The sequence below is a fragment of the Panthera onca genome, chromosome C1, assembly GCF_046562875.1.
Source record: "Panthera onca isolate mPanOnc1 chromosome C1, mPanOnc1 haplotype 2, whole genome shotgun sequence".
Classification (NCBI taxonomy): Eukaryota; Metazoa; Chordata; class Mammalia; order Carnivora; family Felidae; genus Panthera; species Panthera onca.
The window spans coordinates 8,218,445-8,233,605 of record NC_138346.1 but is presented as its reverse complement, the minus strand read 5'-3'; the positions used below and the strand labels follow the sequence as shown (position 1 = coordinate 8,233,605).

Here is a 15,161-nt window from a genome sequence, read left to right as displayed (position 1 = left end):
TGCTCTGCAAAGTGTCTCCATGTACAATAAGCCATTGAATACTTTCCACTCAGTCTCCTCCTGCCGGTAAAGGGTAAGTAAGTAGGTATTACCACAGTCATCCTCACTTTCCATATGAGAAAGTGGCGACTCAGAGACTCGAAGTACCCTGATGTAAGTGGCAGACAGACTCCTAGATCTGAGTCGTACATCCCGCCATCTTCTCTCTGGTACATTCTGATTTAGCGTCTGCCCCCCAGTGCTTGTGTCAGCAGCACATGTACTAAAATTTGTCCGCTCCCCAGACAGACCCTTGGCATCCTTTTCCTCCTTGTTCCTCCGAGGGCTCATCTTGTTTTAAGTGACACCCCACACACCACAGCCTCTGCTTCCCAAACCCACTTAGTCACTTTGCAAGGACGCAGAGAGGATGGTGGTGGGTCTTCAGGCATGGTGGGAAGAGCTAGGATGTTCACTGCTCTGTTGGGTGTCCCACTTGCCATGCTGTGATGGCTTGGGCTTCGGACTGAAATCACCAGAAGGTTTTAACGTATGGTGTTAGAAGGAGTGTCGTCATCAACAGGGCAACATCTTAGGCGGGAGACGCTGCAGCATTAAGCGGGATCAGCTTGGCAGCAGTGCCTCTAACCACCTTCTTTAAGCCTCAGCTGTTTGCTTCCTGAAGTCCTCTGGTCTTTACTGTCCAAACGAGACACATTCTGGTTCCTACTTGGGAAGCAGTAGGGAGGTGGTCAAAGCCCCCAGTACAGGCTGTTCATATGTTGTAAGTCTGAGATGACCACCACTGATGGTAGATTTCTTTTTCACCCTGTGCTTCTCAGCCTTAGAAAATGGGGTGATGACCAAAGAACTAAGGTGATCAACAGCTTGTGATGTACAATGTATTTGCTGTCTTCTCTGTCTGATGTGCTGGTTGCTGGAAACCAAACCACCTTCTGGTTGTTAGAATTAGAGTCGTATTCTAACAGCCTGAGATTTCAAACATTTTTTTGAAAATTGATTGATTTTTACTGGACCTGAAGGACTGTCGCATACTCATGTATTTTGAATTTTGAGTATAGCATACTTTGGTCATTCTGTGATTATACCGGTATCTTCCTGGGGATTCTGTATACAGCTATGAGCATCTGACTGCTTCATTAAGTCTTTTCTTGTAGTTATGCTTGAGATTTACAGATTGAAATCTATTTTTTTATTAGAAATTTCACTTTGTGTCTCCTTCACGTTATCCTGAGGACCTTAAAAAGGATCTTTTAAACTTTATGTTTGTTAGGCAGATTGTGTATGACTTGACCTCAGGACGGTAAAGGTGGGTGGTAACTGTTTATTATCAAAAGGGAATGTTGGGTCTTTTAGGGATAAGAACTGTTCTTAGTTAAGGTTGAAACCCACAAGGAGGTAAGTGATGGGGAAAGGAAAGATAGGGTGCAGCCTAACTCTTCTTCATAAAAGACAGGGTCATTTATGCCTGTCTTTATACTGCTTTTCCCTAGCCAGACCCCACTATGCATTCATCTAGTTACCTTCCCAGACTATCGAGTGAATCATAGGACTTATGGAGAGGGTATGTAAGTAAATAAGAAGGTCACCACAGAACCCTAGCAACACCCCCAGCTAGACTCTAAAGGAAGAGAGAGGGGCTCCCAGGTGGCTCAGTCATTTAAGCGTCCAGCTCTTGATTTTGGCTCAGGTCATGATCTCACAGTTTCCATGAATTCGAGCCCTACCCACATTGGTCTCTGCACTGACAGCACGGAGCCTGCTTGAGATTCTCCCTCTCTCTCTGCCCTGCCCCTGCTCACATACACTGTCTTTCTCAAAAATAAATAATAAGTTAAGAACTTTTAAAAATGTTAAAAAAAAAAAACAAAAAAAAAACTAAAGAGAGGGATGCCCCTGAAGAAATCTTAGCATGGGCAGAGAAACACAGGAAAATCTGAAGAGATTGAGAACTCATGTAGCACTTCCTATTGCTGCTGGAGAAGTCCCACGACTGCAAGGTGGTGCCACTGCACGATTGTTTCTAAATGTAACTGAGTCCTCAGAGCTGTTGGGCCATCCCAACATCTGTCCTTAGGCAGCACACGCTCATGGCCTACAGCTGTTCGAGTTTCACCATCCTCTTGAAGCAGCTTATTCCATCACCCGTCACTCTCAGCGGGTGACTGTATTTTCCGGCTTTGTAGTGGAAAGAAAACACTAGGGTCTCCCCACCTTCCAGCCTTACATCCTTTGTTCTTACCACAGTGGAAAGGATGACCCTCCTTCCATGTGAGTGTAATTCATCCGCCTGTGCTGTATCGATCCGCCTCTCTTGTCCCTGGAGTTTTCTGCCTCTGTCGCCTTTCATCTTAATGGCTGTGTGTGATGAGGAATTGTATACTTTCAGAGACTCTCCCTGAACCTGATGTCCCCAGCCACCACCTTTTTTCTATTTGACAGGCTGGAGAGTTGCCTACCCTGTCTCTACTTCCTTCCTCACACCTACATTTGTTTGCCACGTGATGCCTACTGCGAACCACCTGCTGATGAATTTCTTGTCAAGGAGACCATTGATCTCCAGCTCCCTGATCACTTCAGTCTTTATCTGCCTTCATCTTTATGTTACAGTTCACACTGTTGAGCTCACTTATTTAAGTGTTCTCTTAGTGTTCATGGCCTGTCTCTAGATTTGTCTTGTGTTTTCCTGTCTGTTCTAAATGTTTTTCAGGGGCATCTCTTCCTTTGGTTTTAGTTGTAGGCGTTTGCTAGGGTTCCATGGTGACCTTCTTATTTTACTTCTGTACGTTCTCCATAAGTTCTGTGACTCATTCCCATGGTTCCGTGTCTATTGCCTAACACCCCAATCTACTTCCACTCGTTCTGCCAGCCTGTGTGGTCAGCGGCCAAGTGGGCATCTGTACGTGCTGTTTTCCAGCTGTACTCAGGTAGGCCATAAATGGTGCCTACCATTTGCCAAGTGTACTATTTTGTAGGGCTGACATAACAGAATACCACAGACTGGGGGCTAAAAGAACAGAAATGTATTCCCTCACAGTTCCGGAGGCTGGAAGTCCAAGATCAAGGTGTTGGCAAACTTGGCGTCTCCTGAGGCCTCTCTCCTCAGCTTGCAGATGGGCCCCTTCTCACTGTGGCCTCGTGTGGCCTCATGTGGACTTTTCTCTGTGCACGTATATCCCTGTTGTCTCTGTCTCTTCTTATAAGGACACGAGTCATATTGGATTAGGGCCCCACTTTTATGACTTCGTTTCACCTTAATTACCTCTTTAAAGCCTATCCCCGAGTACAGTCACATTAGGGTTAGGGCTTCAACACAGATTTGGGGAGAACATAAATTTCAGCCTCTCCATCCTTCCCTGTTTGTGGCAGCAGTTTCTCCTGCCATCAGTGCAGCCTCTCGCCACCTCCCTCGTCATCTTTCAAGTAAGTAGTCCCTGTTGCAGACTACATGGCATCCCCTCCATAAAATCCAAGTTTCTGTCTGGTCTTGAGAAGCCCCCTCACGCTGTGGACCCAGACCCTGTCACGTGTCCCTCCTCTCCTCACCCAGTATGTTCCAGTCTTCCTGAACTTCTGTGGCTCAGAAAGCGCCATGCCCGTCTGCACCGTTGGACCTCTTTACCTTTGTGCTCTTTGCTCTGTCTGGGTTTCCTCCCTCCCCTGCCCCTCTCCACCTGGCAAACGCTCGTCCACAAAAGCTCCCATTGCCAGGGGTAATCCCCAGTTGCACCATTTGGTACCCTACTCCTTTTTTTGGTGTTCCCACCTATTTCTTGCATTATAGTCCTTTGTGATTGATTTGCCACCCCCCCCCCCCCCCCCCCCCCCGCCAACTAGACCATGAGCTTCTTCAGAGCAGGGGCTGTGCGGCTGTGCTCCCTTCTCATGCCTCCGTGGTGCTCAGTTAGGGAGAGGCCTTCCCCAGCCCACGGTGCTTGTGCCACAGGAACTGGCAGAGGCACGGTCTCGGGCAGGTGTGGGTGGAGGCGGCTGCTGTGGTTACCTGGAGCCCCGGAAGGCGGAGGCGCGCTGCGCTGTCACGGGGAGCTAGTGGAACGTAGAATGGCATCCTGTCGCTGCCCCAAGACGTTCAGCAGGATCTTGGCTCCCAGTGCACGGGCCTGCGTCAGTCTAGGCATGTCCGGGTGGGGCAGCTGGTGCCCGTGTTCTGGGTGCTGAGGTGAGCGCTCCTCACGGGTAGCTCGCTGGATCCTCACAGGAACTGTAAGGTGAGCGCTACTGGTTTTACTACTCTGGTTTTACTGGTTTTACTCTGGTTTTACTACTGAGAAAAGAGCTCTGAGTTCCCATGTGGCAGAGCTGGGATTTATGTATCCAGACCTGACACTCAGACGGCACCTGAAATTAAGGCATGGCTGTACCTCTGGGAGGCTGGGGGAGGTCAGCTTCAGGCCCCAGGACTGGGTGTACATAGACGGCAAAGGGGCTCTTGCTCTCCCAGGCTGTTCCTATTCTTCTGTAATTTTTTTTCTCTTAATGTATTGTAAACATCTTTCCATGTTGTGGTGGTTTTAACGTATGTCTACAAAGTCTTTGCTACTCCTCCCACAAAAGGTGGAGCCTGATTTTCCTCCTCTTGAAAATGGGTCCATCTCAGTGACACATTGCTGTTGAATAGACTGTGGCAGAAGTGACGGCCGAGTGTCTTTTGAGGCTGGATGAGAAAAGGCAATACAGCTTCCCCCTGCCTCTTTCTTGGGATGCATGCCTTGGAATCCTTGGCTTTGCTGATGCTGCCCTGCTGGGAGATCACCCCTAGGGGCAGGGGCAGGAGGAGGGAGGGCAGAAGGGAGAGAGAGAGACGCCAAGGCATCTGCCTGGTACAGGTGCTACCTAAGAACGGGCAAGTCTTCAGGTAATTCCAGTGCCTAACTTTGGAGGCCGGTGTCAAACTGGAGCGGAGACCAGCTCTCCCTGCTGAGCCCTCAGATTGCAGACTGGTGAGGAAAATACGGTACAGATCTGTCTTGACTTACATTGAGGTTATGTCCTGATAAACCCATTGTAAGTTGAAAATAGAAATTGAAAACGCATTTAAAACACCTGACCTACCGGGGCGCCTGGGTGGCTCAGTCGGTTAAACGTCCGACTTCGGCTCAGGTCATGATCTCACAGTCGGTGAGTTCGAGCCCCATATTGGGCTGTGTGCTGACAGCTCGGAGCCTGGAGCCTGCTTCGGATTCTGTGTCTCCCTCTCTCTGTGTTCCTCCCCTGCTCACACTCTGTGTCTCTCTCAAAAACAAAGATTAAAAAAAAAAAAAACCTACCAAACATCATAGCTTAGCCTAGTGTACCTTGAACGTGCTCAGAACACTCACATTAACTGTAGTTGGGCAAAGTCATCTGACACAAAGCCTATTTTATAATAAAGTGTTGACTATGTCATGTAATTCATTAAATACTGTAGTGAAAATGACACACATAATGGTTGTATATATCAGTTGTTGGCTCTTCTTTTTTTTAATTTTTTTTAAACGTTTGTTTATTTTTGATAGACTGAACACAAGGGGTGGGGAGGAGCTGTCAGCACAGAGTCTGATAAGGGGCTCGAACCCACAGACCATGAGATCATGACCTGAGCTGAAGTTGGTCACCCAACCAACTGAGCCACCCAGGTGCCCCTTAGCTCTTCTGATTGGGTGGCTGACTGGGACCTGCAGCTCTCTGCCGCCGCTCAGCATTATGAGAGGATCACAGTGCACATCACTAGCCGTGGGTAAAGATCCAAATCAAAAATTTGGAATATGGCTTCCACCGAGAGTGTATTGTTTTTGCGCCATCGTAAAATCAAAAGAATCGTAAGTTGAATTATCACGTATCGAGTACTGTCTGTAAATGCTGCTATTGTTTAGGCTTCTGGCTTGGGAGTGGCTTGTTACTCAGCATTAGCTAATTGGAAGAGATATCAGCAAGAATAGTGCTAGGCCCTAGTTTTGTCCATGATGTAAATGCATCAATTTGTATAGCCATTGGACAATTGGTCATACAGTATTTATGTGAAAAATCTCCCTATTCATGTAGAGTTTTATAGGCATGTAACAGATACTAGCCCTTTGTCTTTGACGATTGTCCCCTTCACCTAGCATTTCGGGATGGTGGGGTGTTGTCTCATATCCGCCTGGGTCAGTTCCTCCATGCTGCTTTGGCTCCCTTGGGCCTCAGCTCCCTCCTACCCACGGAACTCCTGGCCTGCCTTCATCCATGTGGTAATGCTCTCCTTGGGGACCTCTTCCTTGGACATTCAATGATCCCCTCTTTCTCTTCACCCCTCTGCAGAGAACTTGGCCTTGCCTACCTGAGTACAGTGCTGAGGCCTCGATCTTCTTGGCTGTTCTCTCCGCATCTCTCAAGGAAAAATACAAATTCTCAGCAGTAAGGAAGACTACTAACAAATAACATTTATTGAATAACTTTTCTGTTCGGGGCACTTGGTTTGGCACTTTGCATGGATCACATAATTCAATTCTGACATTAACTTTTTGAAGCATGCATCATTATCTTTTTATTAAGATGATGAAACTGAAGGTCAGAGAGGTGACACGACCCGAGGTCATACAGCTAGAAAATGGTGCGGTCTCTGCTCTCAGCAGGTCTGTAGAACTGCCTTCCTAGATCTCTGTTAAAGAAAAGAATTCCCTAAACTCAACACAATTCCAGGGTGGGTGGCACTTGCCATTGTTAAAGAGCAGCGAGTCCCCTTTATTCACCTTCTTGCTTCCAGACCGTGCCTGATGCCTGTAGATTCATTCATTCGACAAGTATTGTTTGTCTACAGTGTGTCAGGCACGTTCTGAGTGCTGTGAAGGAACCAGAGGATACATCTGACTTCACAGAGCTTTTGTTCTCGTGCAGAGATAGACAGTAAAGGAGTAAAAGAGGTAAAAACCGGCCCCATTACTGTGAGTGTGGGGAAAGGTTTCACGCAACAGCCTCTTGGGGGTCGGCTTCAAAGGAACCACAGGCTTGGTTCTAGTTTTGTTGGGGGGGGGGAGGGAGGGGGTGGTTGGGTGAGCAGTGTTTAAATTTGAAATGGTTGCCTGGTTCACTTCTGGGAGAAGAATGAGGGCATCTTGTCTGAGAACATGGCAATATGAAGACTGGCTCCTCTGGTTATAATTTCTTCACTCAATTGTCTGATGACTTTTTAGGAGAAATTCCTAGAGGTGAAATGTTTGAGAGAGTAGTTGGAATTTTTAAGGTCATTGGTACATAGAACCAAACTCCCCCAAAAGGCCTTGCTGACTTACTTCTGTCCAGCTGTGTGAGCCAGAGCTTCACCACAGGGTGCCCGAGCCCTGGTGGTTTCAGAGGGTGCCCTGCTGGTGTTGAGTACTTTCTGTGTGTGCCTCGTGGCACAAGCCCTGAACAGCACAAGACCTTACCATTGTTTTCCATTATAGCCAATCTGATTAAGAGGGAATAGTATCTTTTTGACGTTATAGTTTGAATTTCTTTAATTACCAGTGAAGGTAAATATTTTTTATATGCTGATTATCCCATTGCATTTCTTCTTTTGTGACTTTCTTGTTCTTGTCCCTTATTTCATTTCTCCACTGGGGCCATTGCTTTTTTAGGATTTCTAAGTACTACCTAGAAGTCACCAGCAGAGTGCAGCAGTGCACCAGGGTGCTGAAGACATGGTGTTGAAACCCGAACCTTAACAGTGTTATTTTTGACAGTCAGATCCTGGGTCCTGGGGTGTTGGTGTCAATGGGTTCAGGGGGAACTTAGACAAGATGGTTACTTTCCTATCCAAAGTGAATGATTTGTCTGAAAGTGTATGGGTGGGTTTGGAACAAGATGATGACTTTTAAAGGCCAAGACTGTAGGTCCCAGAGTGGTAGATGAATTCTGTCTGGTAGGAGACATCCAGGAGCCCTTAGGCGGAAGGCACTTTTCCTGTCATTGTGGCACTGTGAGTCCCAGGTTGTTGCCAGAGTAAGGGTGTGTATATGCACACACGCATGGTTGAATACACTGTCGTGTATGCCAGGCACTCTCTTTGAGCTGTCTTGTTCTTAGTCTCACTGAGAAATTGAAACAGCATAATAGGGATGGCCTGGTGACGATTGTGGAAAGTGGGATTATGAAGGGCAGGGGACTTGTGAATGCTGCTCCAGGAGCTAGATGAGCCTCCGGGAGATAGGAAGCCCTGAAATCTTATGCAGAATTGTCTATGCACTTACATGTCTTCTTTTGAAAAACATTTAATTTTGAGATAATTACAAATACCGCTGTAGAAGTAGTTGCAAAAAGTAGAGACCCCATGTACCTTTCACCCAGTTGCCCCCAGTGCTGGCATCTCCCATAACGTTAGCACAGTATCTAAACTAGGAAAGTGATATTGGTACAATCCAGGCCTTATTCAGATGCCATGACTTTTACGTGCATTCATGTGTGTGCATGGCATTGCTGAGCTATATGAATAGTCCTAGACACCATCTTTTGGACTTCTTGTTTTGTGCAATAGTATACCTATATTTGTTTAAGTCAAATGTCAGTAGCATTTTCTGTTACTTTCAGCCATAACATTCCTAACATACACACCATTACAAAGTGCAGAAAATCTGTTGCAAACCAGGCCAGTTTGCACGTGGGTGGCATTGAGCATCTGACAAGGGGCAGAGAAAGAGGGAGACACAGAATCTGAAGTAGGCTCCAGGCTCTGAGCTGTCAGCAAGAGACTGACGCGGGGCTCGAACTCACGAACCACCAGGTCATGACCTGAGCCGAAGTGGGATACTTAACTGAGCCACCCAGGCGCCCCAAGCATCCAACTCCTGATTTCAGCTCAGGTTATGACCCCAGGGTCATGGGATCGAGCTCCAAGTTGAGCTCTGTGCTGAGTGTGGAGTCTGAGATTCTGTCTCCCTCTCTCTCTCTCTACCCCATGCTCCCTCTCCCCCACTCTCATGCTCTCTTTCTCAAAAAAAAAAAAGGAAAGGGAGGAATAATGGTTCATGTAATAAAATCCAGAGGAATGACTGAACTGGTCCCGGAGGCTCAAAGTGCCATCAGAAATCTTGCTCCATTTCTCTGGAATGTCCATGGCTCTGCATACTTTTGAGTTCTGGCTTTATTCTCAGGCACCTTCCCTCAAGATCAACAGAAGCTGCAGCAGTCCTGGACCTTTCATCCTCACTGCATGTGACACAGAAGTGAGGGACTGGGGGGATTTCATCATTTCCTACAGGAGTTGTAAGGTTCATTCTAACTGGACCAGCTTCAGTGCCTATCCCTCAACCAATCACAGGGCCAAGGGAATGACATTCACTGATTGGCTTGTGCCTGGACTCCTAACTGCTCCTTGAACACTTGGATATAGGGATATTTTATTGGTTTAATTTAAACTTAAACTAGAGATAAGATCATCCCATCCCCTGACCACATGGGAGACAGGAGGTGTCTGAAAAGAATTGAGGGGCTGCTGCGAGTGGGAGGGGAAATAAATGCTGGACAGTAAGACCACAGGGGTCTACTGCCTCCAGCACGGGGCGTTCCTCTCTGGTCAAATCAGCTGTGATGGGGAGGACAGGATCATATAGTTCAGGCATGTCTACTGGGATGGGGATGCAGTTCTTGCATAAACGGGGATGACAGCTGGACAGATACCCTAGGAGGTTTCTACCACAATAGTGGTCCATGCCTCCGAGTCCCTGTTCTGCGGGTCTCCACGTGCCTCAAGATTTTAAGCTGGTGGTGGCATCTCTGGCCGTCCCCACTGGCCTGGTACAGGTCTGCAGGAGCCCGGTGGGCCGCTTAGGAGATGCTGTGGTTGAGGCAGGGTCTTGGGTCTCAGCTGCATCTGCTAGGCACGGCTTAGGATGTATTTAGGTGGGAGCCCTCCCTCCCTGCCCCACCCCATCTACACTGCGTTCACTGGACAGTTGCTCAGGCTGTCCGGTACGGACGTCACTTTCCTGCTCTACTCTTCCCTACCCCCACCGTGAAGTCCACCCAGTCCAGATGGGCACAGAGATCTTTGAGAGGGACTTTCCTGTGGCAAGGTGGCTTTTAGTGCCTCTCAGTACCCGAGCTTATGGAAAAGCTCAACATTTCTCAAAGCGCACTATTTTGTACCATGGTGTTATGTGACACGTGCATCAGTTTTTTAATATTCCTTGTTAAATCTTTGTACTTACAACTTTTTTTTGGAATAGAGATACAGAAAAATACACAAAACAAAGAGCTTCACGAAGTATAAGGCAAACACCCCAAATGCTTTTGTAACCCAAGAGGTGGAATGTTGCATCCACCCCAGAAACGCCTTCATGTTCCCTGTCCAAGTCACAGTCCTACCCCCCGCCGGGAGTAACCACTGCCTGGCTTCTGTAGTAATCACTTCCTTATGTTTATGGTCTTAGCGTCCAAGCGTGCATCTTTAGAAATGATGGCTCTGTCTTGCCCACTTTTAAAAATGTATCTTTATTTACCTCCTTTTCATGTTTCGAGTCCCCTCTCCTCTTTTTCCTTTCATTTTGTCTGTTGAATCCAGGCCATCTGACTGTAGCATTTCCCACAGCGCGGGGTTTGTTTGCTGCCCACGCATGGGACATTTCAGCATGCTCCGTTGCCCTTTGCCTGTGCCGCACGCATTGTCAGCTGGATTGAGAAGCTTGATCAGACTCAGCTTCTGTCTTCTGGCAAGACTCTAGGTGCTGATGTGTTCCTTCATCAGGGGCCACATAATGTCAGGCTGTCTCTCCTTTGGTGGTGTTCATAGCTATGGATGCTCAGTCCCTAGATCCTTAATTCCCTGGGGGTCCACAATGGGGGCATATATCGTTTTCATTGTGGTATGATTCACATTTTATTGCTTATTAATTTTGTCATCCCACACAATTTATAAGTAAATAGGCTTTGAGAAAATACCTTGAGAATGTTAAACAGATGATGGCAACGTTGATGAGACTGTTCCAGTGTTTTACATGAGGTAATGAGAAGAACCACAGCTGCCACCACTACAAAATGATGATATTTTAATCCCGTCATTTCTTTTTCATTTATTTGCTGGAATTCTTTATAAACAGATGCTTCCTTTCATCTACCATGAGGTTACCCAGTGGTATAGCTCATGTAGAAGAGGCAGGATAAATGCCTTTATTCCTTGTGTTTATCAGTTTGCAAAATAATAAACTGGTTCCTTATCCTCTGGAGGTGACCAGTTCACTTTTTCATTATCATTATGAGTTCACGGATTTAAATAAACCTGGTGAGTTTCAGTTTGTTGCCATTGGTACTATGCTCGAAGCTCAAATTGTCCTGTCTTTGGCCAGTGGGAACCCTTGTGAATTGGCTTCGGTGTTCTTTTGACGCTACCCTGGGCTCGATGAGCCTGTCTGTGATGGCGTGTGTGCTGTCGTTTATGTCAAGATGTTCTAGACTTCGTTTGTATTTCCTCTTCTGACCTGCAGTCAGTCATTTCTCCATGCAGCTCTGACTTTCAGTGGGAAATGGCATTTTATGACCACAGTGTGGACTCCAGGGATACTAGCTGCTATGAGTTGGTCATTGTTTCCAGGCCTTTTCAACGGACAGAGCTATTCGATAGAGATAAAATGATAGATTGAAAACGTCATAAGTTCATACTGTTTTTCCAATTAAGTTTCAGGACTATAGATTTTTTTTTATTTAATCTTTGAAAAAATTACAGCTGTCTCTTCTTTCTTCCACACTGAGAATCTTGATTTTTAGGACACGGGGGATGATAGTTAAAGTAGCTCATAATTACTCACTTGTTTTAGGCTACATTACACACACAACAGGGAATATCAATACTAATGCTGCTACCACCAGAATGATAACTGAGAAGAGTTTGAAAGTTCTCGTGCTCATTCTTGCAGCACATATGCTAAAATTGGAATGATACAGAGAAGATTAGCATGGCCCCTGTGCAAGGGTGACATACAAAATTTGTGAAGCGTTCCATATTAAAAAAAAAAAAAAGGTTCTCACCCTAATTTTTATAGCTGTTCTGTATTAAAAAATTTTTTTAATGATTATTTTTGAGAGAGAGAGAGAGAGAGAGGGAGAGGGAGTGCGAGTGTGGAAGGGACAGAGAGAGAGGGAAACATAGAATCCAAAGCAGGTTCCAGGTTCTGAGCTGTCAGCACAGACCCAACATGGGGCTTGAGTTCACAAACTATGAGATCATGACCTGAGCTGAAGTCGGACGCTTAACCAACTGAGCCACCCCGGCACCCCCCTGTGTTTTTAAATACAATATTCATTTATTTATTCTGAGAGAGAGAGAGAAAGAGAGTGCAAGTGGGGAAGGGGCAGAGAGAGAGAGATCCCAAGTAGGCTCCATGCTCAGCATGGAGCCTGATGCGTTTGATCCTACAACCCTGGGATCATGACCTGAGACAAAATCGGGAGTCGGGTCACTTAAACAACTGAGCCACCCAGGCACCCCTAGCTGTTCTGTATTTATATCAATAGAGCGTATAGCTTTCATATACCATATCCTCTCTTAAATGTCATACAGTTTTGGTTCTACAAGTAATTATGTATTTAATGCTCTCTGCTAGTTCTTCTGCTGATATAGCTAGTAATTTTGGCAGTCTGAGGCTTGTTCTCTAGTAAATTCTTCAGGAAGTGCTCATGGGAACAATATTCCCTGAGTTCTTGTACATTGATTACAGTTCGTACCTTTTATACTTGAAGGTCAGTTTTCTTGAATATAAGATCCTTGGCTCAGACTTTTGCCTTAGATAGGTCACACCATTTTTTTTCTCATACAAAGAAGTGCTGTTGAAAAGTCTGATGATAATCTAATTTTCTTTCCTTTGTGAGTCACTTGTTCTTTTTCACTTCCATGATTAAAGGATCCCCTCCACCTCTTAATATCCAGTAAATTTACTAAAATATGTCTTGGTGTTGCTCATTCCGAGTCAGTTTTCTCAGGCATATTGTGTTCTTTTTTAATATATAGGCACCAGTTATTAGTCTATAGTGTCTCAGCTTCCAAAGCCATCTTCACTGTCCGCTCTGCAATAACGGAGCTAAACCGGATAGCTAGTTCCCCTTTGTGAGTTGGCCCAGTGTGGAACTTTGTCAGTAGAGGGCGCTGTAGGGGCACTGGAGGAGGAAGGGGTTTCTCTTCTTGACTCTAGGGTGCCTCTTGCACCAGGCTCATGCAGTGTCTGCAGCTCCCAGAGCTAGCTCCAGCAGAGCCTGGTGGTCAGCATTACAGGGCGCCACCCCTGGAAAGCTTCCCTTGGCATCCCCTTGGGTGGTTTCAGGCCACCATCCAGTGAGTCACAGCTGTGTCTCCTACCAGGGTCTTGGTACCAACCCTGAGGAAGAAGGCCCTTTTCTTGGTTCCTCTGTCTCAGCCCTAGGTGTAGAGGCTTTACTACTTCCGTGTTCTTTAAAGTTCCTTTTAATCTTTACTGGTCATTCCTCCATTATTCCAGCCTCCTGTTACAGTGAGTAATCCTTTATATAAGACTTTTCCTACTCAGATTCCTTTGTGATTTCTTTTTTCTTTCTTTTTTAATTTTTTTTAAATGTTCATTCATTTTTGAGAGAGAGAGAGAGAGAGAGAGAGAGAGACAGAGTGTGAGCAGGGGAGGAGCACAGAGAGAGAGGGAGACACAGAATCCGAATCAGGCTCCAGGCTCAGAGCTGTCAGCATAGAACCCAACTCAGGACCCAAACTCACGAACCACGAGGTCATGACCTGAGCTGAAGTCAGACGCCCAACCAACTGAGCCACCCAGGTGTCCCCCTTTGTGGTTTCTTTCTTCTAAGTGGATCCTGACTAATGCAATGTAATATCAAATCTCTGCCATGCTCTTTATTTTTAATTTTTAATTTAATTTTTATTGTTTTTAGTATTATGTTCCCTTGTTATGAGTTTCATTTTCAGGGACTTCTTTGCATACTTCCAGTATTTGTCATTTTCTCTTGAACTCCTTTATGTGTGCTTTTCTTTTTTGATTTAAAAAATTCCTACTTTTCACATTTTATGTCTCATGAGGCATCATCTGATTTGCTCTTGTATTTCTTCTAATTTAGACTTCATATCTGAAATTATTGTTTCTTTTATTTCTAAATCTATCCTAAGTGCTGTGCTCTCACTTCTGAGTTTTTCTAACTCTGACTTTTGTAATGTTTTTTTTCTTGACTTGGAATATTTGGTATAGTTTCACTTACTGTCTGTATGGATGTTCTGCTTATCTTTTTTTTCTTACAGATACTTTGGGTGGGACTTTTACATTGATACTTTGTGTTCCTCTTTTTTTTTTTTTTTTTTTTTAATGTGAAATTAGTTCTCTGAACTTTTGGAATGAAGTGGTTTGAGGAAGAGTTCCTAACTTCTGTCATTTTAGTATACAGTGTTTTTTAAAAAGAATTATTAGAGCTAATAAATTCAACAAGGTTGCAGGATACAAGATTAATATAAAAAATCAGTTGAATTTCTATATACTTATAATGCATAATCTAAAAATGAAATTAAGAAAACAATTTCAGGGGCACCTGGGTGGTTCAGTTGGTTAAGCCTCCGACTTCAGCTCAGGTCGTGATCTCACAGTTTGTGAGTCTGAGCCCCATGTCAGGCTCTGTGCTGACAACTCAGAGCCTGGAACTTGCTTCGGATTCTGTGTCTCCCTCTCTCTTTTCCCCTCACCTGCTCACACTCTGTCTCTCTATCTCTCTCAAAAATAAACAAACATTAAAAAAAAATTTTCATTTGCAGTAACACCAAAAGGAATGAAATGAATAACTTTGACAATGGAAGTGTAAAACTTACAGTCTTAAAACCGCAAAATGTTAAATTTAAAAATCCCAAATAAATGGAAAGACATCCTGTTTATGAATCAAAAGGCTTAGTATTATTAAACTGGTAATACTCCCCAAATTGATCTATAGACTCAATGTGATCTATGTCAGAATTCCAGCTGTTTTCTTTGCAGAAATTGACAAACTGATCTTAAAATTCGTAGGGAACTCAAGAGGCCAAGAACACCAAAAATATCTTGAAAAAGAAGAAATTTGGAGGACTTTATAATTTCAGCATTTACTAAAAAAGAAAGAAAAAAACGTGATTAAGACAATGTGGTAGTGGTACAAAGATAGACACATTGATCAATGGAATAGATTTCAGAGTCCAGGAATAAACCTCACATTTGTAG

The 15,161-nt window shown here is 45.0% G+C and overlaps 1 non-coding gene across 1 annotated transcript; it reads left to right on the top strand.

The window, feature by feature from the left end:
* The first annotated feature begins 11,848 nt into the window (after window positions 1-11,848).
* LOC132673966 (U6 spliceosomal RNA) lies at window positions 11,849-11,956 on the top strand. Its single transcript, XR_009608297.1, has one exon. It is a non-coding gene; the product is annotated as a U6 spliceosomal RNA (small nuclear RNA).
* The last annotated feature ends 3,205 nt before the right edge of the window (window positions 11,957-15,161 follow it).